We start from the raw sequence: 23,334 nt of genomic DNA, 5'->3' as shown, positions 1-23,334 counted from the left end.
AAGCTGAGGAAGATGACGTTTTTCAGCAGGCTGCAACCTGCTGAAAGTGGAGCTTTGATGGGAGCAGAGTCAGTGCCATGCAGTGCTCATCCTCTGCTTGCCTGTATGTTGCATGGTGCCTGCTGCTTCTCAGCACAACCTGCTGCTTCTCCCCTCCCCTAGCCCCCTGTCCCAAACAATTGTCCCCTAGCTCCTTCCCCAGAAACTCGTGTAATGGTAGAATCCCCCTTGGTGTATTTAGAGGTGACAGTTTTACTAGCTAGCAGTGAAACGCTATTAGTTCTGCCTACAAATGCTGCATTTTTCATACCCTTTTATGTATAGGCACAACGGCATTACTGTTACAAACCTGCTTAAAGCCCTTTAAATTCAGAGCCTTTTTATGCAGTATGGCTTTTACCATAACCTTTAAAATACTCTGTTGATGGTAAAACAACCACCCTGATGGACTACTCAGAGGTGCTACCATTTTACACCAGAGATGCAGCAACAGCCACTTTCAAAGCAGTTTTACAAAGCCCCAGTCTGTTGTTGTTGTTGCTGGTGTTTTTAAGGAAGTCATTGAAACCTGTAATTTTCATCTCTATAGTTTAAATTGTTTCACTCCCAGAAGCGTGATGTCATTCTGGCATCAGAGGTGCACAGAGATGGGTCTGAAAGCAGGCTGTAGGTGAATAATGTCCACTTGTTTTTCCAATCTGACCCCTGCAATACAGTCATGAATCAGGTAAAAGAAAAGCCGTAGCTAGTTCCGTTTCTTTGCCAGGCAAATAGCCCCGAATCATCTTTACTCTAATGCCTCTTTATGCAGTCATTTCACAATGTTCTCCCTGGTGCATTAGACTGGAAATTAATGACCTGCCTGGCAGAGATAGGCCAATCTGTTAGGTCAAGAGGCTTTGTTAAAAAACAGTTATTGGGGATTCTAAAATTATTAAAATTTTGAGCCCAAAGTTTCCTGACCTCAAAAAAGGGGGATAGGAAAAATGAAAACGATGGAGCCTGGCTCTGTTTCAGGGAGGTAAGGAAAAAAGAGTTTTCCTGCCAGGGCAGCTCTTGGCCACTTGGCACTCAACACCTTCAAAAACCACAGAAATGTTCTCAACTCTGGCATTAACCGTCAGAGCTCTATTTGTCCCTGATGTTCCACGTGGGGAAATAAATAACCGACTGCACAGACTCACCAATGCCACTGCCTTTCTGCTAAAGCACTGAAACATGCTGTCCCTGTGCAAGCCCCCTTGACTGGTGAAGTTTGTTCCTCCTCTGCTGTGCTCATCTTCCTCCAGAGGAAACAGCAAGGGCCAGGACGCGGCTCGAACGCCAGCAAGCCTCGCAACCCGTTCATTCTGCCCCGAACAAGGAGGGCTGGCAGAGCCATGTGGATCCCTTTCCTAGAACAAAGGGAACAAAATTATTTCCAGCTTTTCAAATTCTTCTCAGAATAATATGTCAGCTTAGTCTGTATTGCTATCCTGTGACCAGAGTTTGGAGAAACAAAAGGAATCAGACAAATTCCCATGCTGGCACAAAGGCTATTCGCTTTTCCAGAATGAGCACGGGGAAGAGCTTGCAAGACTATTTTAAGCCCTAGGTATGTTTCAAAGGGACACCACTCAAAGAGGCAAGGGAAGAGCCCAGGCAGTGCTGAGGCAAGAGGGAATCCCAAAGAACCAGCCTCATGACCAGGCTGCAAGACCCTCTTTCATCCTTCACATGAGCTAAAATAAGAGTTGAAAGGAAGAATGTTGTGGCAGGAAAATCACCCGCAACAAAGGGACCTCAGGAACAGAAGCAGGAGGTTAATTTGGTGCTGTGCTGATGTAACTGAAGCCAGAAGTTTACCCCTGGCATTCCTGTGACAACCGCAGTGATTATGTTAGCCCCTGGTTTCACCTGAGAATGATTTCAGCTGGCAGCGGGGCTCAAGTGCCATGTTCCCTGCAGGATGAACTTCTGAAGTTATGTACCCAGCACTCACTCCCTGGGCATTTTGAGTGTAACTTTAAGGACAGTCGTCCTGCAGCTCAAGCAAAGAGTTCTGAGATAGAGAAGCACATTTATAGCAGCACTCTTGTGATCGGCAAGGCTTTTACACTCCAAACACAACTGCTCAGCTCCTGGCTGTGTGCGTTCTCAGCAGCAGCAGCTCTCCAATCTGCGACCCGAGGATCCCTGGTAGGAGTGCTGCTAACAGCAGGCAGGCAGCCTCACCCTCACCTACCAGGGGTCCCAGAGCCGTGCAGCTATGTCAGCACCAGTTTTCAGGGACATGGTGTTAGACCCAAATCCGTGAGCCCAAGACCAAACCCATTCTCCCTTTGCCATCTCAAGGCCCGAAATGGTGCTTGCTGCACGGCCCCCCACCAGGCTTGGCTGGCTGCTGCTGCAGCTCGTGCCAACATCTGCTCGGCTCTTTCCCACACTCACAATCTTATTTCTGCTCTTCCACAGGCTATGGCAAGATTAGCCTTGAGGGGAGACGTGTCAGTGCCTGCAAGCCTGGTCTCATCTGCTGCCATCGCTCGGTGCAGCCTCTCCTCCAGAGCCAGCACTGGGAGGTCATCGCTTGCCTTGGGTTCGAATGCCAGAAATACCCAACCCAGCAGTGATTTCTGGCTCAAAAGCTGCCACTTCCATAGGAGCCTCCGGGAAGGGGAAGGGATAGGCTTTGCTTAATTGCTTTGTTTTTAAAGTAGCACTCTCTCATCCTATTTTTGTCCCAGGGTTATTTTAATTGGACAGTTGGGAAGCTCTTTGCAGCTCATTCAAAAGGAGCAGACCCTTTAGTGCCACCCCATCCCTGTCCCTGCAGAGGCTTGTTCCAAGCCTTCCACGCAGAGACTTACCAGACAAAAGGGAGAGCCCTTGATCTGTGCCAGTGACTCCTAAGTGACGTGGGGCACAGCAGGGATGGGAAGGAGATGCTATGAAAGGGTTTTCTGTCTCCTTGAGCTGCCTCCTGAAGTTGTCATGCCCTGTGAATACCCTTTAAGCAGGTGAGTGGCACGGCAGGGAAGCAGCAGGGTGGGACACGCTCACAGCGTGCTTGGCACGGGCAGGCTGCCTTGTAGCTGGGAGGCAGGACACAGCAGCACAGGAAAAGGCACCTTAAAATAATCTTGTCACTGGAGTCTCTCGGATGAGGCCGCTAAATGAGGTCAGGGTTTGGCAACTCCCATCTTCCTGCAAGGCTGATAGTTTTATTTGGTGGTGGTTGAGCTCCTTTATGAATGTGGGTGTTCCTGTTCGCACATTCCTGCAACATCTCCCATCGGTTCCTGGCAGAGGGAAGCTACAAGGGGACAACAGGTCTGGTCCTGATCTCTTCAGCACCACCACCACCTCGGCACGGTCTCTGTACCACTCAAGCCTCTCCTAAATACAAGATCAGAACCAGGTCCTTTCTATTCCCCAAGAGACACATCTGCAGCTGGGGCTCCTTGGCACACTGTTCCACGTACAGGACATGGGCTCCTAATCTGGGAGCACCCTGGGTTGTTCTGCCCCAGGAAAGAGCAAATTGGGCAGTGCAAACCTTGGGATTTTGGATGGCACCTGCAGAGCTGAAGTAAGAACAGTCAGCAACCATCAATGCCCGAGTTTCTTCACACTCCCTCCTCAGGATACTGTAAAATTTAACTGCAAGAAGCATATTTGTGTCATGCAGACTGGTAAATTGTAACAACTCTTCCTCAGTATTATACACTTGCCCTTTTCTCAGGGAAGGATGCCGAAGGCATTGCACAACAACAGCCCTTACAGCAGCCTCTGTGCTGCAGCCTCTGCTGCTAGAAAAGAGAGCATCCTGCTGGGAGCTGCAGCAGGTCTGGCCACACATCTCCCCCTGCTTTGTGCAGAGCCAGCAACACCTCCTAGGCCAGCAGCTAGCACGGCTGCAGCCCCTGCTGGAGCCAGGCTTCAGTGGGAGAGTCCTACTGATATGCTCCTACTGGGATTTGGGCCTTCCCCAGGCCGTAGGATGGAGGGCAAAAGCATTTCTCCTGTCCTGTCCTTTCCAACGCAGAACAGAGAAGCAGCCAGGAGCTGACCCTGCTCTGCCAGCCCCAGCTACATGAACCAGTGCTGAGATTACACGTGTGAGATATGAGCGAAGGGGAGGGAGGGTAGGGGCTCCACAGCAGCTGTATTCTTCTTCCACGTCCTTTACAGGAAGATATTCATAAATATCATGGGTTACGGCTGGGCCCGGGGTTCATGCTGAGTTTAATGGACTGTGCTAAGCAAGCAGTGTGCGTGTGAATGTGCATGTGTATTTCTTTTCTCTTGGTGGAGGGAAGCTGTGCTGGGTTCTCCATACCTGGCTGACAGCCCCTGAGTCAGGGAGCTCTGCAGCTCAGCTCAGGTTAAGCTGGCATTTCAAAATAGTGCTGGTGTATTTATGGAGGGGAAGCAAGGCAAAATGGTTCAGTATAGGTGACCATGGAGTATATTTATGAGAGCTGTGGGAACCTTGGACCTGGAGAAAGCTAGCGAAGACTGACCAGAGGTCAGCCCTGGGAGAAGCTACACCAGTTTCCACCAGTTGAGGATCTCACTTCAATTCCCCTAAGGCTTTTGGCACTCGAGCTGCTAGGGTGCTTTTGGAAATTATCCTAAGCATTTGTCTGCATCTTTAGACCCCTGCCTACCTTCAGTTCAGCACTGGAGCTCCATTTCTTCTAGCAGCTGGGGCTGTATGATCAAGGTTGTGGCCTGACTGGGGGCTCAGAGCCAGCAGAGAAGCTGCTGTCTGCATCCCCAGAGCTCAAAGCCCACCTCTGTTGGAGCATCCTGCTCCTCCCCATACCTGCAGCACCTCGCTGGAACCGCCGTGCCCGTGGCAGGATGACTCCTGGTTACACAGCCCCACGAACTGTCCCGCCGCAGTCCCCATGGCATCCATCAACACACTCCCTCCTTCTTTGTTTACAAACTAGAAAAACCCAAATTCTTGCGTTACTGAGAATTTCCGCTCAGCTGTGGGTCACATTTTGAGATTCCTCTGTTTTTCTTTCCAAGTAACAAATGTTTGTTTTGCTGAAGGAAAGGGAATGATTCTGTTCCACTCAAATGGGTGTAAATCAGAAGCAATTCCCTTGAATCCAAGGGGTCAGAAGCACAGAAAACCCAGAATAGGAACGTATCCTGCCCATGTCTATGAGCATATGAAGGCCAGATTTCTTAATTCCTTTACCCCCCACTGCTTTTGTTCTCTTCCCACCCTTACCCCGTCTCCCTGTTAGACAGAATGTCAAGACTGGGATTCAAAGAGCAGTTATCACTAGATGTTTGTTTTCTGTTTTTTTAATAAATATATGATGATCTCCAGATGCTAAAGAACCAAGCAGGTTTCAAATGATCGCCTCTGCTCCCATTTACACAGCTATAAATCCCGAGTCACTCCACTTACTTCACCAGACTAATGCCAGATGAGAGCAGAGGAACTACGATCAGCATCCAACCCCGAGTTACTAAAAGCAAACTGACCAAGTAAGTTTCTTAGAGAAAGACTTTTACAAAGATTAATGACAGGCAGACAAAGAAACGAGGAGCCTTGGGATGCATTTCTCTAAGTCACAGCAATTTTCACTTAAGCAACTGGGACATTTTTTAAAGCCCAGAACAAGAGAGACAGAACTATTTAATGCGCTCAACTGACCTAGTTTATTTTTTTTTCATTTTAAGAAGATACATGCTTACTGGGAACATGAATGAAAAGGTCCCGTTCACAACTTTGCCTTGACACCGCCTGAACTGAAAAGTCATCTGGGTTTAAGTCAACATGACTCAGGCATGAGGCAGAAAGAATGGTTCCCACAGCCCCGGATCAGGAATGGGTGCCCCTGAATACAACTGTTGCTGCTCCCACTGGTGCCAGGAGCTCAGGCAGAGTCAAAGGAGCTTCTTCTGGGCTTATGCAGCTACTGATGAAACCAGAATCAGATGCAGTTTTGAGATCCACCCGATAACAAAGCTCTTGCTCTCCTAGATCTGGTTATGTACAGTTAGTTGCAAATGTATTTAGCTTATTTTCAGTGGGCCAGGTTTACCACTGGTTGGAATCTGGGAGATGGAAAGCATCTAATGGGAAAAAGTCTTGGAATTAAGGCCTGGTGATCCTGGTGATCCTGCATGGCTGAGAAGCAGAAATTTCTACACAAAATGTTCACACTTGCACACTCATCCAGCTCCTCAGGACTTCAAGACAGACTTTAACATCACCTGCACATTTTTTCTGACCAATTTGGGTTTGACATATGGTTAAGGCTCCTGTTTATGCCACTTCTGAAGCGAATCCTGGACGGTTGTGTTGTGTTGATATAACTTTACAGACAAAGTTATTTGATTCTTCAAACGCTTCCCAGATCCTGTTTACAAATTCTTTTATGCTTTAGCTCAGATGCGTCAGCATGAGCCAAGACACCTTTCATTGTTCTGGTGGTGCAAAGCAGCCATAAACCCAGTTTAGTCAGCCAGTTAAAGTGGATTTACTGGTGCTTTGGACCTGAAGCTGCTCAGACAGCCAGAGGATATCGGTGAATACCATCTGCATGGGGCACATTTCAGACGGCCCCTTACAAAAAGCGCATACTTTCCTAAGAGAGATGTTTGTGACACTTTATGCTCTCTTCCTTCCGTAAACACAGTGCACTTTATTGAAAACAGCTGGATTTGCACTGGTGTCCAAGAGATTATGGTCTGTACTGGTTTTGTTCTGATGGTTACAGGTGTCGAGGATGGTCAGTAAAGGGCTTTTCCTTTGAAGGTGCAAAATGGATGTGGCAAGAAAGCTGCGTTCTAGACACACACACAACCTCTTATACCGGAGCGTCTGGGCATGTTAAAATCTTTTTCACATGGCTTAGTGTTTACTGGTGTCAGAGGTGGATAGCCTCAGAGCAGCTGTTTGGCTCATTAGCTCTCAGACATGGAGAATGTTTGTCCTGGGAACAGTATTTATAACCTTCCGAGGCAAACCAGAGCCAAGATATTTCAAAATGCGGGTTGCTCTGGAGTGATATCTCTCCTCCCCAGCACCCCACCAGAAAAGCTTCTAACCAGTCACTGGGACAACCAGGACAACAGGAGATCTAGCAGAAAAAAACATATTCCAGGTTTTGTAGGCCAGTTGTGGTTTGGGTTAACGTAAATAAAGAATAACTTGCTTGAATCGACAGATCTGTGGTGTAACGTGACCACAGCAGGTAAGGAGATAATCAGTTCCTATTCCTCCTTTATGAGAAGAAAGTTTGTGTTGTGAGAGAACCAGAAAGGGCTGTTTGCTGATGCACTTCTGTATGAATAGAGTTTACAAGCAGGCACCGTTGAGGCTTTCTAAAATGCCTAAGAACTGCGGGAGCCTCTTTGCACTACTGAAGTCATTCAGATCTGATCAATAAAAACTTGTGTGAGAAGTCAGAGAAAAAAAGGATTTTCTGCAGAATCAGTCACTTTCCTACAGTTCCCTTGTCAACTCCAAGGTTCAGATATTTAGAAAAGTAGCACCTATTTGACCTTCCACTCCCAAGGTGCCTAGCTCCCACTGCACTAACCCCACGTCTCTGGCCGATGGATTTCTGTGACCAGCACTACCCAGCTAAAGGGGGCTGCCAGGCTTTCCAAAAAACATGAAACGGCCATATCCAAACTCTCAATGCACTGTCCAAAAGCAGTAAGTGCCTCCCTTTTCACAGACAAGAGAGAAACAACTATTTCCAGGGTGACATGGTAAGCAGCAGTGAAGACAAGATTTGACCCAAACCCTACATCCTCACTAGCAGCCACTGATTTTGGGTATTCTCAGACTTGTGATGTATCACTCTGTTGATGCTAGACAAGCAGCTTGTGAAGAATCACTCAATCACTGACTTTCACACTGAGCAGGCAGAATCCAAGCATCCTTTCACATGTGCTGGTACAAATCAGAAGACCTCAAAAGACAACACCATGCCATGGTGAAACTGGCACAGTCATTGTCAGGAGGTAATTCCCACCACATACTCCTAGCTTGACTGCCAATCACATGAAACAGTCCTGTCTTTTCCCCTTAGCTCCATACACTCTCCTTTCAGTGCTTCTTGGCATGTTTACCATTTATGTGACTTTTTATCTTGATTATAACTTCTCAGCATTAGCAGGAATGGGATCAGATGGGAACAATCTGCTGCTGCTTCATTCAGAGGGTGTGAGTTGCGGCGAGTCTGAGCCTAGAAGGCATGATAAATGATAAAGTAGACAGATTATAAGCTCCTGTGAGGGAGGCTGGAAAAGCATCAAGAAGGAATAAAAAATGAAGCAGAAGAGAAAAGCCTGTTTTGAGAAAGGTGCTGGTGCCAGCTTGTTGTGTTTCTGAGGCCCAGATGTGCAGCTGTGTATTTTTATAGCAGCACCTGTCCATGTTCCTTCTTTGTGGACGCCCCCTGTAAGAAATTTCCACTAACACACCGATTCACATCTGCTTTCTCTCTCCTCTCTCACACAAAAGGTTTTGCTGTGTCCCTGGGGATGCTCCCGACCCATAAAATATCATTTCAGACAACAGTTAGAAGACCTTGTCACCGACCAGGCTGCTAGGTGGTGTTCAGGTGTGACGGGACTGATGTGGGTACTGCACACAGACCCAGGGGGGAACACAAATCACCGAGTAGCAGAGCCAAAAAAACAAACTCACAGTGCAGCAAAAAGAGGGAAAAGCATTTCATGGAAGAGAGTCCAAGCGTGTTCCAGTCTGATCTCTCATGGTACCCAGCCGGCTTCTTTTTCTCCTTGCTTCATTTCTCATTTTCACTGGTGGCAAAACAAGCAGCCTTGTAACCAGCTGGCCTTTCAGCCAGACTTCTCAGCCTTGCTCCTCTTTTGAACCGCGTGTGAATGGTACGCCAGTATTGAACATTTACCAATTGTGCACACAGTGCTTTCCAGCCACAAAGCACCTTGCAAAGTTTAAAAGCTTGGCCACAACCCCCCCGGGGAAGCAGCTTTCTATCACTGACCTCAGAGTGCAACAGGAGGAACCAGAGAGGAAGGAGGCAACTTGCTCGGGGCCACACAGCAAGCGTCCGAGTGAGCCAAGAGCGAAGGCAGCTCCGCTCGCTCCCCGCTCAGAGCCTGAACCAGGCACTGCCTTTTCACCAGCCCTGACAAGACAGATATTCCAGTGATTTCTGCGAACAAAGAGGGCCCTCTCTGCCTTGCCGTACGCTGCCATGTGTTTCCCTGCTGTCAATGATTATCCATGGGATTCCCAACAAGGACCTACAGTCACTGGCAACATCTGCTGCAGGGTTTCTCAAGAGGCCGGGGCCGGGCTGTTTTTAGCCTTTGTTTATTTGGACAAGCTCAGTGCTTGCCAGAAGTGCTCCCCCCGCTGCACGCGTGCACACACACACACACACGCACCCCCCTTCGAGCAGGGGACCCTCCATCCCACACAGGCTGCTTTGTAGGGCCCGGCTCTGCAGGAGGTTGTTCCTCCCTTCTCCCCGGAGCCAGCTGCTAAAAGCAGTGCTGAGATCAGACAAAAGATTTCACTGATCGGTCAGGCTGGGGAACACAGGGATTGTTGTCCAGAGTCAGCCCAGTGGCCTGATAAACCCAGCATCCTGCTTCTGGCACCAACCACCCGTCCTCAATGCATTAGAGGAATGCGATTTCCCGGTCCACACGCATCTCGCCAGCCATGCAAAGCCTGCCGTGGCAGGATAAAGGTTTCCTTTCCACACAGCCAACAGAACAGGAAAAGACTGAGCTCCTGCTGTCCAGTTTGTCCCACAGGTCCCAGCTATTGGTTTCAGACAGAGCCAAGGTGATGTGCTCAGAGTTCACTTGCTCCTGAACTTCTACATGGACCAAAGAGGGCAAAGATGTTGTGGGATTCCAGAGAAGCCCCAGGGTTTGGATCTGCAGTGTACGGGAGGTGGGTGTTCGGTGCAGGCACTGCAACACATTCACAAGATCTTCTGTACCACACAGTGTGGGTAATATTATCCCTGAGAGGCAATTACAGGAAGGAGGCCTGAAAGTGTGCAGTAGGGGATCCAGGCCTCCTTTCACGTACAGCAGTGTAAGACAAGACTCACCCACAGGAATCAAGGAGATCACACAAGTCTAAGTCTGGCTAGAGGAAAACACACAAGAGAAGCAGCCACCCACCTCTCTTCCTCTTTAATGTTTTTACTCAGCTCCAACACTCTCTGATGCACTCAGCCCTTAGCCTCGGGACAGCTCTGATTAGACTTGTGGAGTGCGAAAGCTTCAGCGTGATTCACAGCTTTCACACAAGCAAATAGGATTCATGGACCTGGCACAGAAGAAGTGGTAGACTCTGGCTTGCTCCATAGGCTACCCCCCCTAAAACAGCCATCACCTGGCCCCAGTTTCCTTTGCGCCCCATTTTCCCATATATGCAAAATAGTCAAGTGTTATCCAATAAAATGCTTTGCAATCTTTAGACAAAACCAAAAAATTAAACACAATAAGTTTTCCTCTTTCTTACCAAAGCCATTCCTGGAAATTAAAGTTCCATCCTTGCTTTGTTGCTAGCTGGATCTGCACTCCTGGAGGGGCCACACCAAGAGTTACCTGTCACACCCTCTCTTTCCATGACATTTGACAACAGAAATCACAAGTCCAGGTCTTTTTAGGCATCCTGACCATTGCTAAGGAGGGTTTCAGGACAGGAGGGCTCACATTATGGAAATAGAAGAGATGGCCAAGAGAGTGGTTGAAGAGGTGGATGGTGTCTATTCTGCAAAACAAGGAACTTTTGTAAGAAACATTCCAGGAGAAATAAGGTGAAAAAGAAACACAAATAACCTTCATCCACTTCTGTGATGGGAATAACAGCACTGGAGAGATCCCCTGGCACTGCCGGGGCTCTGCATGACCCTTTTCAAATGGAGACAAAGCAAGGCTGGCTGGGAGCTGCCTTCCTGGGGAGAGGAGAATGCAACATGAGAGCAGAGGGCAAGGAAGGACAGAGAAACGCTCAGGAAGGTCGAGAAGACCTCTTCTTTGTGTCACACAGTTAGCTGCAGAGGGAAGGCTGAGGCAGAACTAACTACCAGGGGAGGTGACTGAGGGAGGAGAGGTGGACAAGCACCCCCAGCGTGGCACCAGCAGGGAGCAGTGACCTGCCATCACTCTGCACAAGCAGCCTGGCTACGTGTAGATATATTCCAGGGGTATTCTGCAGCTCTAAGCCTTATCACATTGGGTGGGACCTTAGCTGATCTCAGCAGTTAATTGGGACGAAACGAGCAACAGATGGATCCAAAATCTGACCTCTAAGGAACACTCACATGCTTCAGGCCTCGGTGCTGCCAGTCCACCACCACCAGGCTGCCCAGTCACTCTCAGAGACTTCTGCAGTGATGCTGCAAGGTCAGGGAACACGCTGGGGCTGTCAAGTTGACAGAGCAGTTAAGAGTGAAATGAAGGTCAGCAGAGATGTCAGGAGAAAGGAAGCCTGATGGGTTGAGCTTGGTCCCAGGAGGGAGCTAGAGTTGCTCTGCCATGCGTTATGAAATCAACAAAAAGAGATTCAGCCGGATCATAAGAAAAGAATGCCTCTGATCTCCCCTTCCTCACACCCCACACAATGGACAGGAAGGATGAACAAAGCAAGCTCGTGTCCCAGGCACCCAGTAAAGGGAATTGGGGGGTCCAGACCAAGGGAGGAATCCCAGATCTGTTTGTGTTGCTCAGGGTTAAGGGTTCTTGCTCTGACTGCACTGGAAGCACTGCTAGCTCAGATTCAGGGTGGCCGTTTGGAGCTAGTGTTCTGCTGGGGCTATTGTTCTGCGTGACAAACACAAGGCATACAGTAAGTGAAATTACATGTTGGGCTTATTTTTAAAAGCAGTAACATTTGGGGAAAACTAGGACCACTTTGGGCTAAATCTGAACAACAGAAAAAATAAATCAGAACAGGCTTCATGCACATACTTTTCTATGAAGAAAGTTGTTTACAATACATTTTACACTCCAAAATAAATCTGGAATAAACAAAGCTGAACTCTTACTCATCTCTGTACTTCTTCATGTGAAAAAGTCTGCTCAGGAGAGAACCAGCCCACCATCCAGTCACCCCATAAGCCCTGTTTAACTCCTTGTGAATGGCAGTGCAGACATTGTGGAGGACAGCCTGCTCTCCTCATCCTGTGTGCTGTCAGCTGCACAAGTGTTCCCAAATCTCCTTCCTTTGCTTCACTAGGTAAAATTCACCTTTCCTCCAAACACAGCAGAGTAGCTGCCTGTACACCAGCTGCAGATCTGTTGTGGTAGGCACCAAGCACAAGCAGCTGAAGAGGAAAGCAGAAGATGAAATCACATTTGCAGGAAGCACTGAGCACACTTAAAAACTAGGTCTGCTCTTCCCTGTGTCTGAATGCGTGTCCCCCAGAGACGTCAGGAGGTTCAGGAGAACCTGAACCACCAAAACATTGTCTCCTGTTGCACCATGGTCAGATTTGTCCCATACTCTGCCTAGAATGATGGCCAGTTTCTCCTATTTGCCATGTTGCACAAAGCACACGTTGCCACGTTGCACAAAGATATGCCTTAAAGAATAAAAAGTGAAGCACTGATCCTTGAACATGCAGGACTTAGTTTAAAAATTCACATTCCTTCTGAAATGTAGAGAACCTGGCACTTTGCAGTCTCCTTACAACCCTTTTTTCCTGCAAACTTAGAGCCAGTCTGTGAGCTTGTTGACCATGGCAGAGCTTTCATGCCCAACAAATAGCAGAGCTTTCTACCCAGTGACCAAACACTGAAGACACAGACTGTCTCCTTGGACACAAACGCCCAACCACACACATATGTCTTGCTCGCTGCTGCAGCCAAAACTCACTTTGAGGTCCTCATGACTCAAGGGCAGGGCAAAAGAGAGCTTCAGCTTCGCCTCTAGTTGCACAAGCTGCTGTTTTTGCTTAAGCAGCTTCCATATTTCCACCCCTCACGGTCTCTAAGACTTGTTTCTGCAGCTCCAATATGGATTAGGGAACTGAGCTGAAATAAAGAGGAAAAAAAAAAAAAAAAAAAAAAAAAAGGGGGATTTTGTGCTTTTTTTCTCTTTAAGTTGAGGTCAATTCCCTCGCTGGGCCACCCCGCAGCCATGCAGAGGTTACAAGAGGATGAGAGAAGGGAGCAGTGCAGGGACAGGAACGAGCAGCCACAGCAAGGAGTAAGTGGCTGCGTCCAGAAGCGCACCGCTGCTGAAAAGGAATACTTGTGAAACAAAATCCTGAGCCTGTCCCAGTTTGGAGCTATTTGTTTTGCAGAGGAGGCTTCAGAGCCTGTCCGCTCATGACCGAGAGCCTTCCACGAGGCGAAATCCCCGCCTGGCTGCCCATCAGCTCGAAGGCATCGCTGTGCCACCACACCGCCACGTTCCTGGGTCCTCCCCTGGCTGCTTGGAACAAAACCAGCCAGCAGGTCGCACACGAAGAAACAACCTCGTTGACAGAAGGAGAAAAACATAAACCTGTTAACGCAACTAGCGCTATTAATAATCTTTAAACACCCAGGCTGAAAGTCGGGTAAGGCCCACAGGAAGCCGGCAGGCAAGTTCCAGGTCCTTGTGGTTCGCGAGAATTTCCTGCCTTGTCAGTGCACATTTCCTCTGCCGTGGGGAGGGACGGCGTCCAAGGCGAACAGCATTCCTTTTACTCACCCACCATGGCATCGTCCGAAGGCAGGGGCAGCCGAGTAGCTCTAAGGCTGACAGCTGGTGGCTCAGAAACCGAACCGCTGGGAGCCCCGAGCCAAATCAGATACGGGGCCTCGGGGACACCGGTGGCAGCTCCTGCAAGGATGCGCAGCTATTACTCAAATTAATCCTGACTGCTGCTTTCCTAAGGAAGCCAGCAGGGCGAGGAGCCTTTCCGCACCCCCTGGAGACCCAGCTGCAGGCGCCGAGCAAGCCGATGGTTCCCCACCTGCCTCTGCAGGAACAGCCCACGGGGACTGGGGGTCAAGGCTGGGGAGCCGGGGGGCTGTGAAATTGGTCCAGGCGAGTGGCAGGATCCTGCTGGGAGGCAGTCCCGGGATCCCTCTGTTTGCAAAGGAAACATTCCCCAGCGCGTTCCTCTTCATCAGCAGACAAACTTCTGGAAATCAGGCCGTTTTCAATTAGATGCCCACACATGGGTTTAGGAATCCGGGCAATCGGGTGTGTAAATGTCTGGGGCAGGATTTTTCAAAAGGGTTTGAGGTGCATGCTTGTGCAAATCCATTCTGTAGCAGTAAAGACCTGAAGGTGCTGTGGAAATGTTCTTTAATTAGTGCATGCAATTTGTGAGCTTGAATTATTTCCTTAGCCCCATTTTATAGATGGGAAAGCCAAGGTACAAATGAGGCAGCATGTTTCCCAAGGCTACATAGCGTGCTAGTGCCCGAGCCAGAAACAGACCCTACTGCTTCTGACTCCCAGCTTCTTGCTCTAATTACCAGAAAATTCCTCTCCTCTATGGCACAGCCAAATGGTTCCAATAATAAATCCAAGCTGTTGCAAAGATCAAGTCCATTTTTTCACTGCTTAACCCAAAAAAACATTTAATTTTCAAAACACAGGTTTGGCTTTTCACCAGAGAAAGGATTTGTTTTCCATTATTCATCTGTTTTTTGTTGTGTGCTTTTTTTTTCTTTTTTTTTTCTTTTTTTTTTTTTTTTCCTCTTTTTAGAAGCCAAACATTCAATCACTCTGTTCCATATAGAGTTCCTAGGCTAGGAGCACTACAACTATCGTTACCCTATAAATCTTCATTATTCTTACTATAAATACTCTTATGTATTTTTCATTTTGTTATTTCTATGACTAAATATGGCACCTTTAGAAAACCTCAGAATGCTTTCCGAAATTAAGAACTTTGAATCAAACCCTGTAGTCTTTATTTCTGAGAAGAAATGCTTTTTTATTTAAAAAAAAAAAAAAAAAAAAAGTAACATTCCTTGATATATATCCAAAGCAATAACCCTAACCTATGCATTTTCAACACTACTTTAATTATGCCAGCCTGTGTTGGTAAAGATAACACTGCCTTACTTAGACACAGTCCTATTGCTATAATGGTGCCTTATGTTACCTATTACTGTATGGGAATAAGCCAAATGAGGATAAAATACATATATTTTTAAACTGTGCCCACTATAGGTTTGTCAGAACAAAAGAGTGGTGAAGGAGCTTTAATGTTAACAGGGACTTCTTCAAGCCTGTACAGTAATCACTGCCAGGCTAAAAAAAAAAAAAAAGGTATATGAATATTTGTCCTTTCTGAAAAAAAAAAAAAAAGCAGGATATTATTTCTAGCTTTGCTTTTTGAGTTGTTTTCTAACCTGAAAATTCAGATTCTGTGGAGGCTGGAAGATTCTCAGATGACTGGAAACTAAAATAAAATAGTTTTATCGCAGAGCTTATGAGTGTAAAGACTGATCTGTTGAAAGGAGAAGCAAATGTTAATTAGATCCTTAAACTCTGTTTCTCATTCCCCATTTGGCACAAATGAGTAATTAACATTGTGGAGAAAGGATGCTTTTGTTAAAGAACTAAATCCCACAGACTCTTCCCACCTTGTCCAAGAAGCAGCAACTCGCTGTAAACAGGAGAACAATAGGGTGGTTGAAATGACTGAATCCATCCGCCTTTCATCTCTGCCTCCCCCGTGGAACCATGTGTTGATAAATCAAAGATCTACTCACTGCTCAAAGTTCTCCAGATTTCAATAATACTTGTGATACTCAAAGCACTGGGAATGATTGGCCAAGATTTGCAGCTCTTTAGGAAGGATTCTGACTCCAGCGTTAGCAGCACACCGCCCAGCAACGTGACCTGCATATCCTCATCACCCTACAAGCTGGGGTTGTCCACGGTTAACTTTCCAGGCCCTGGAGGCAAGAGGAAGGGCTTCATCATGGGTCATGGCAACTTTAAAACCAGACACCTTTATGAGCCTTTTGGCCTTATTTCCTTAGGTCTAGAGGCTTGTGCTGAGCTCGCAGGGGTGAGCTCTGAAAGCAGCAGCACTCAATGAAGGACCAAAGAGCTTGAGGGCTTGCAAGTGGTTCAAAGGCAAGTGATGAGATCGAAGTTGTTCACTGTGTGCCAGATGCAGCAACGGTGACACCGTTAGCCCCTCTACCACACAGAAGAAGGACATGAATCATTTTTCCCTGGATGCTTTTATATGGGCACCAGCTCTCTTTCATCAAAGCCAAGAGTACCTGGAAAACTGCTACAGAGGGTTTTAAACTATCTCAAGTTATCTTCAATACCAAGAACAATAAAGTACGAGAAACTGCTTGGGTTGAAATTAAAAAATAAAAATATGAAAACAAACACAAGAGCTGAACCCTGGCTGCAGAACTCAAGCCTATGAAAACCCTCCCATATTAAGCTTTTAAGCGGAAAGAGAGAGGACCTCTACCTTCCTTTAAGGTCAACATTCACCAAAACAAGAGCAAGCTCAAGAGAATCTTCTCATTCCATTTCTGTCCCAGTACCAGGACCTGATGAAAACCTTTCGAAGAGAAATAAGCAAACTATGAAGTTTACTTCTGAGAGCATGCCACTCCAAGTCAAAGAGTTCAGATAACAAGGTTTTAGTTTTTTTAAACTTAGAAGACTCTTCAAGAATTCCAACCTAATTTCCTGATCCTGTTGTGGTTTTTTGTTTTGTTTTGTTTTTTAATCAGAGAAGCAATCTAAATGTTTGACTGATTTTTCTGAAGCTTTCAGCACTCAACCATCACTAACAAAGAAGCTCTAGGTAAATGGCACTGTTGGCAACCAGGAGGAGATCTAAGTGGCTACAGGCTTTCTGCTCCCTGAGAGAATCAGTTCAAGCAGCCTCTTTGGGTAGAGGGAGAGAATGTTCTGCTCCAAAAATGGATCCTGCTCTATCAAATCCAGGGAATTTCAGCATCTATAGTGTTCACTACACTTACACAGTCTCGGAGCAGCCTTGCAGATTTAATGTACCCTGCAGGATACAAAAACACAGGTATCCCATCCTGGAAGAGGTATGAATAACATCTCATCTCCCTTTCCCTTTCTCATTCATTAGAACTGGTTTATTTTTGAAGTTTCAGGTGTAAATATGGTGTAAATCCTTACAAAATTCCCTTGAGACTGTCTCTTTAGTAATTGTACCCATGATTGTCTCATTCATGGAAATGGTCAGCTTTTGTTTATTCTAGTTTATTCTGGATAGACAATTGCATTGCTATACTGTATACCTAAAATACCACAGGAGTGGATGTGAGATTTGCACATGGCATCAATGTTTCTGTGCACCAGAACCATGCCAGCACACCTTTCCCACCCATTCAAGCTTGCTGCTTCTCCATGTCACTGAGCGTGCCTGTGTTCCAAGCACGCAGGAGGAGCAATTGTTCCCAGCCCCAAAGGAAAGCTCCAACCCCCCCATGTATTATCAAGCATATGTATGCCATACTCAGGGGGTTATAAAAACCACACACAAATTCCCATATGAAGCCTACTGCCTAATAAGAAGAAACCTTCTACAAAAAAGCTCACTGAAATGTGCTTTGTTGGAAGTTAAGCAGCCTTCCTATCCTACCCACCGCAGAGTTAGAGGAGAACTGAGTCAGCCCTCTTACCTTTCACTCACTGGAAGACTGTCTTTAGCAAACCCTACCCTTCATCTTTGATTCCTGGATTAAATAAACCCAGCTCCTTCAGCTTCCTCCCTAGGTCTAGAGTTTTAGACCTCTGGTTGTTCTTCGTGTTCTCCTTTGGTCTCCTGTGTGTACTTCCCTTCTTAAAACACCATGCTCCAAGGTGGGAGCACCGCTGCCCACTGGAGTGGCATGATTAATTACTGTCCCTGTGCCTCACGTGACTTTCCTGCTAAGACATGCCAGAATGAAACGAGTTGTTTCCACAAAGCACCAACTGTTGAATCATATTCAGCTTGTGGTCCACTGAAACCTCCACATCCTTCTCTCCTGTGCCACTACTGAGCTACTCCCCACCTTTATTTACAAACCCACGCTGGTTTTCCTTGCTGTTGGAACAGTTGTCGGGAGAACCTCATCTACCTTTTAGTTTTAGGAAGAAATGTACCAGCAGTAAATGCCAATTCACCTACACAAGCTCCTGGAGAGACAGAAAAGACAAGTGAGCTCTGCCAGTTCCCTGAGAAGCCTCTTTGTTGGTTCTCCAGCAGCATCCAAGCAAGGATAAGATTTGTAACTGCTCCAGAAATTATCCTCATGAGTCCTTCACATGCCACAACGACACACATGTTGTTTTTCTAATCAACGGCCTTTTGTGGGGTTAGGCACAAGGTCCAAGCAAACTCCAGTTGCTGCTGTTTTCAGTACTGTTTTCAGACTGCAGGTAACAGAGCACCAAATCGAGCCAGATATGACATAGACAGGACCCAATGATCCTTGTGGGTCCCCTCCAGCTCTGGATATTCCATGATTCTGCGATTCTGGTCTTCCACTCGATGCCCAGCTTTGCCTCTGCTCCATGTGTCCACCAAGTTCCAGATCTTAACTTACAGTAACAGAGCACAAAAGACACATGCTCAGTGAAGATTAAACTGAACACCTCCCACCCTGCTTGGAGCATGGTTAGACTGAAACCCATGAAAGTGTTGTTATCTGCACTTCATGGTAGGGATTGAGAGAAACAACATTCAAATCCTGATTTAGCCCCGTTAACACTAGGCATCTGCTTGAAGTGCTTCAATTAGAAACTACAACAGGGAGTGGATCTTCTCCCACACGTGCTGCACTGCACTACACACAGAGCTGCGCACAGGAGACTGGTAAACTGGCACTGCCACCTTCCACCCATACCATATCCAAGACAGACACCCTCAGGCACCCATCATCTCTCCCATTACAGGGTAATACCCACTGGCCATGCTGCTCAGCCTCCCTTTCCTCCCCTTCCTCCCCCGCCTGCTGATGCACTGTCCTCCCCCTGTGCTGGGCCCATTCAGACACCACATTTGAAGGCCCAACAGGGTTTTCTGTTGCTTTGAAAGCAGACAGCAACAATTTTAAACAGGCTGGCTCTTGTGTTTTCAGCAACATCATTAGTGCTCATATCAAGTCTTTGGCTTAGCCACTTTTAGAACTACACAGCATCACCAACAGGGTGCAAAAGGCCCTGAAGCTTGTTTGTTTATTTTACCTTAAAACATCAGTGGCAAAGATCCCACGACTGACTGCATATGGAACACAAACATCCTGGGAGATGCCCCCAGAGTTGTTCTCAATCAAACATCCAAAACCAGGATTAAGTCTGCCCCATGAGATGCTTATGGAGGATGTAAACAAATGAGCCCTGCCAGCTAGTAAATTAATACTGTGAACATCTGGAACGCTCCTTTGACTTACTGACATCTTCAGAAATTCCCTGCAGGAGAATTCCCTGTAGTACCAATGTTAAAAATAAGAATCAGCCTTATTTTCTGACCCTATTCCTAGTTAATGACACCCACAGTCCTAGATGGCCCCTGCTGAATTGTGGCTTGGTGAGGCTCAGTGGTCTATTACTTGATCCCTGTGTGGACAGATGAGGCCTCCAAAGAAACTCCCTCGGAGGAATGAGTAAGGACATCCCTCAGCAAAGATATGAAGTGGATACAAACTACAAAGGGACAGGGATCAAACGATGGTGTGGGAAAAGGAATGCAAAACTAGCAAGGGGAGCACATCTGCTCATAGAAGGGAAGACTGACAGACCTGGGAATAAATTCCTCTAGCCCTGCTTGCTTGTTGATGTGCACAAGCATTCTCCAGACTGAAATCCATATGTTGTTGCTCACAGCCACTCAGCTCAGAAGCCACCCGTAACTTCGCAGCTTGACAGACATTCCTCTAGAGGAACAAGAATGGAGTGTCCCTGTCCTCTTCAGTCATCCCTTTGTTGGGCAATCTTACAAAGCCCATAGCAGTACCAGCAAAATGTGAACATGGCACTATCACTTAAGCTTCTTCACTTTTCCTTAAATACAAGGAATACTCAGCAATACTGTACCGTAAGTACTCCAAGAGCTTTCCCTCTTCCACTCGGATGCACTCTGCCACACCAAACACTGTGAACAGACGGGCAAACCTGTCTCTGGAAGAACATCAGGTCTCTGCCACTGCACAGTGCTGATGTACAACAAACAGGGTCTGGCTAAGAAAAGCTGCGGACAAACACGGATCAGTAATGAGCTTTGACTACCACTTCCTTTAAGAATACCACTGGCAGCTAGAACTCGGTCATAAATTATTTTTACTTGCTGTGAGATCAAGATCGGAACAACAACTTTCATCAATAAATAAATAAGAATGACAAGTCTACAATAATTTGTAAGTATTTTATTGACAAGAAAATCCCAGACCTATACACCACTTTAAGCTGTTATCTTCATCATATAAAAAACTCTGTGCTTGATCAAAATTTAAGACATGCCATCTCATGCAATAATGGAAAACAGATTTCACTGCATATTTTCTCCTGGATTACTTAAATTACATTCAGAATCTCAGAAGCCATTCCAAGCTCAAGCTTTTGCTTTATATATCTTTATTTTTTATCGGCTTTATTATTTCAACTATCCCTGGCCAAATTCATCCCTGATCTCAGTCCATTGGCTACAGTTGTTGAGGACTGAGGATGGACTTGGCACCTGTGAGACCGACAGGGAAGGCTCTAACACAGTAATGTACAGTACCAAAAGCAGAAAAACTATTTGAGTCAGTTTCAGGCTCAAGCTAAAAATAGCAGATTCAAATTAAAATCTCCCAGGCCAGATTCTCATGCTCAAACCCATTAATTTTAAAAGCTGAGACCACTCAGTGCCTCCCAGGAGACCCTTAACTCCAGTCAAAGTTCTTGAGAGGTAACAGAGCTCTGAAGCTCATCGGATCCAGCCCTTCAGCAAGCTAAGCTCCTAGAGCATCCAGCTAAGAAGCAGACTGCCAGCATTGCCCAGTCTTTTGGGGGGCTCAAGGATCACACCTCCAGTGGATCACAGTAAATGTCAGTCAGAATATGCTCAGCGATTTTCAGGACCAAGTCCTCGAAGCATGAAATCATTACTGTCCCAGCAGAGGTGACAAGGCATACAGATGTTTCAGCTACTGGCAGCTGACATCCACACACAGCACAGAGGAATCCCCGTGTCTTTCTATTATAAGCAGCTGCCTCTTTGCCAGTTCTCAAGTTTTTAAGGGGAAATAAACAGTTTTTCAGGTAATATTCTTCTGGCAGTGTTTTTGCTCTTTCACAAGGTTAGGCGCATAAACAGCAATCACTTCAGACATGGGACAGAATATAAAATTCTTACCTTCTCCCAGTCCAACACGATCACATGATCCTGGCTTCCTCTTGCACTTTCATTGCCCAATATCCATCTCTATGGATTATCCCAGGAAAAAGCAAGTTCTGTATTACTCAGCTGGAAAGAAAAATGGAAAGGAGTTATTAAAGACACTGGACTCACTTCATCAAGTGACAAAGACCAAACTACTGGCTTTGGGTAGCTGTAAGGTAATAACAGAGAACAAGCAACAGCTTTTTGGGCTCTGCGAAGCGGAGCTTAGTGCTAACCAGCGGATGAATTGCCATGTTGAAAAAAAGATCCTGAAAGCTGACACCTGAAAGGCAGTCACAGCAGGGACTCCAAAGAGGATGAGTGTGTGAAGGGATCGCAAGTGACACCTAGGCACAAAGAGTGCTAGTTGGCAACTGAATGTCTTTATTCAACTTAGTTTTAGCCGTGGTGGGTCTTGCTAGCTGTCTTGATTTTCTGCCAGATTTTGCAATGTTGTAGGAAAGAGTTTGGAAACATGACCTGACGATGCCCTAGAGGTTCAAAAATCAGAAAACAAATAAATCAAGCTGTAAACATGTTTTTAATCTGACTTGTACACACTCATGGTTTCTAAACAGCTAATATTCTGGAGTATTCAGTACCGGCCATATTACAGAATGATGACAGAGATACAGATCCTACCCAGTATGAAGATAGACGATTTTCAGTCTCCTGCAAAAATGTAGTAAGAGTCGACGTTTATTACACCTTTCATCTGCAGGAAAAACCGTCGTGATCAACTTTTCTTTCGATTTCAACTTTTCTTGGTCGATTTCACACATTATTCTGGAATGAGAATGTTCTGGAGCAAGGTTGAAGTGAACATTCACACTTTGCTTCACAAGAAGTTTCAGAAGATTAGCTCCTCTGCTCTGTGCTGCTCACATCAGGCTTAAGGATGCCAAATTTCACCACCTTAAAACCCTCAGCCAACAACCCGTGGTCCTGTGCTGCCCTCTCACGGGCTGCAAGCAACAGAGCAACACCACCTCTGCTCGCCGAGACCCAGAAACTACAAAAGCATTGTACGGAGGGTTTGGATTGTCCCTGTCATCATCAGCTCGATTTATGGCATGCTGCAGGGACTGCACAACCACAGCCAGTGCTTCAGCAGCTATGCCCAATGCCTGCCTTTCCATAAGAGGGTACAAGGCTCACAAGAAGCTCCTGCAACTACAACTGCTGTGTTTGGCAGCATCAAAATACCAACCAGCTCACTGGCACGCAGCCCTCGATCCTCTGGGTGCACTTACCTCTGCTCCATCATAACCAGTGGTCTTATTTGCTCCAGGAACTGCCACCTTTGATGCCGAAAGCCTGGCAAAGTAAACTGGAGAAGAGGGGGGGTCACACCATACCCAATCCAACCCCACATGCTGGAGTGATGACTTCAAAGCCCAAATCTCACAACTATTGAGTGAAGAGGCAGCATTTGACCTCACAGACACTGCACCCAGGGGCAGCCCCCGTTTGGCCAAGACAGCTGCTCCACGTGGGATTCAGAGGTGATTCTGCCCTGCCAGTCCTACAGCAGGACGGAGGGAGCAGGGGCTATGGCTGCTCAGACATCTCCTCACCCCAATAAACCACACCAAGCCTTTGGCCTCCTGCTGGCATTGCCAACAAGTGTCCTGCTTTGTAAACCATGGGCCAGCACCAACAGAAGCGGTCTGAGTCACCCACCCACAACCTTCCATACCGTTTATTATTCCATACACCTCCCATGGCTCTTTCAAGAAAACCTTGAAAAATTGACCGAAGTGCTTTTAAAACAACACAATGGCAGGAATGTTATCCCTTTAAGACCAAGTTATTTGAGATATGCAATGAGTTTCCATGATATTTTTGCACAGCACAATCTAGTGTACAATTATACAAAGTAATTAATTCTTTTCTCTGGTTAAAAGCCTCACAATTTTTTAAGGCAATCCCATGCTGCGTGGGGGCCTGGGCTGACAGTTTAGAGAGCTGAAAAGAATTCAACCCC

This window comes from Netta rufina, assembly GCF_964035555.1.
Source record: "Netta rufina genome assembly, chromosome: 23".
NCBI classification, from domain to species: Eukaryota; Metazoa; Chordata; class Aves; order Anseriformes; family Anatidae; genus Netta; species Netta rufina.
The sequence above is the reverse complement of the archived record's forward strand: the minus strand, read 5'-3'. Positions refer to the sequence as shown.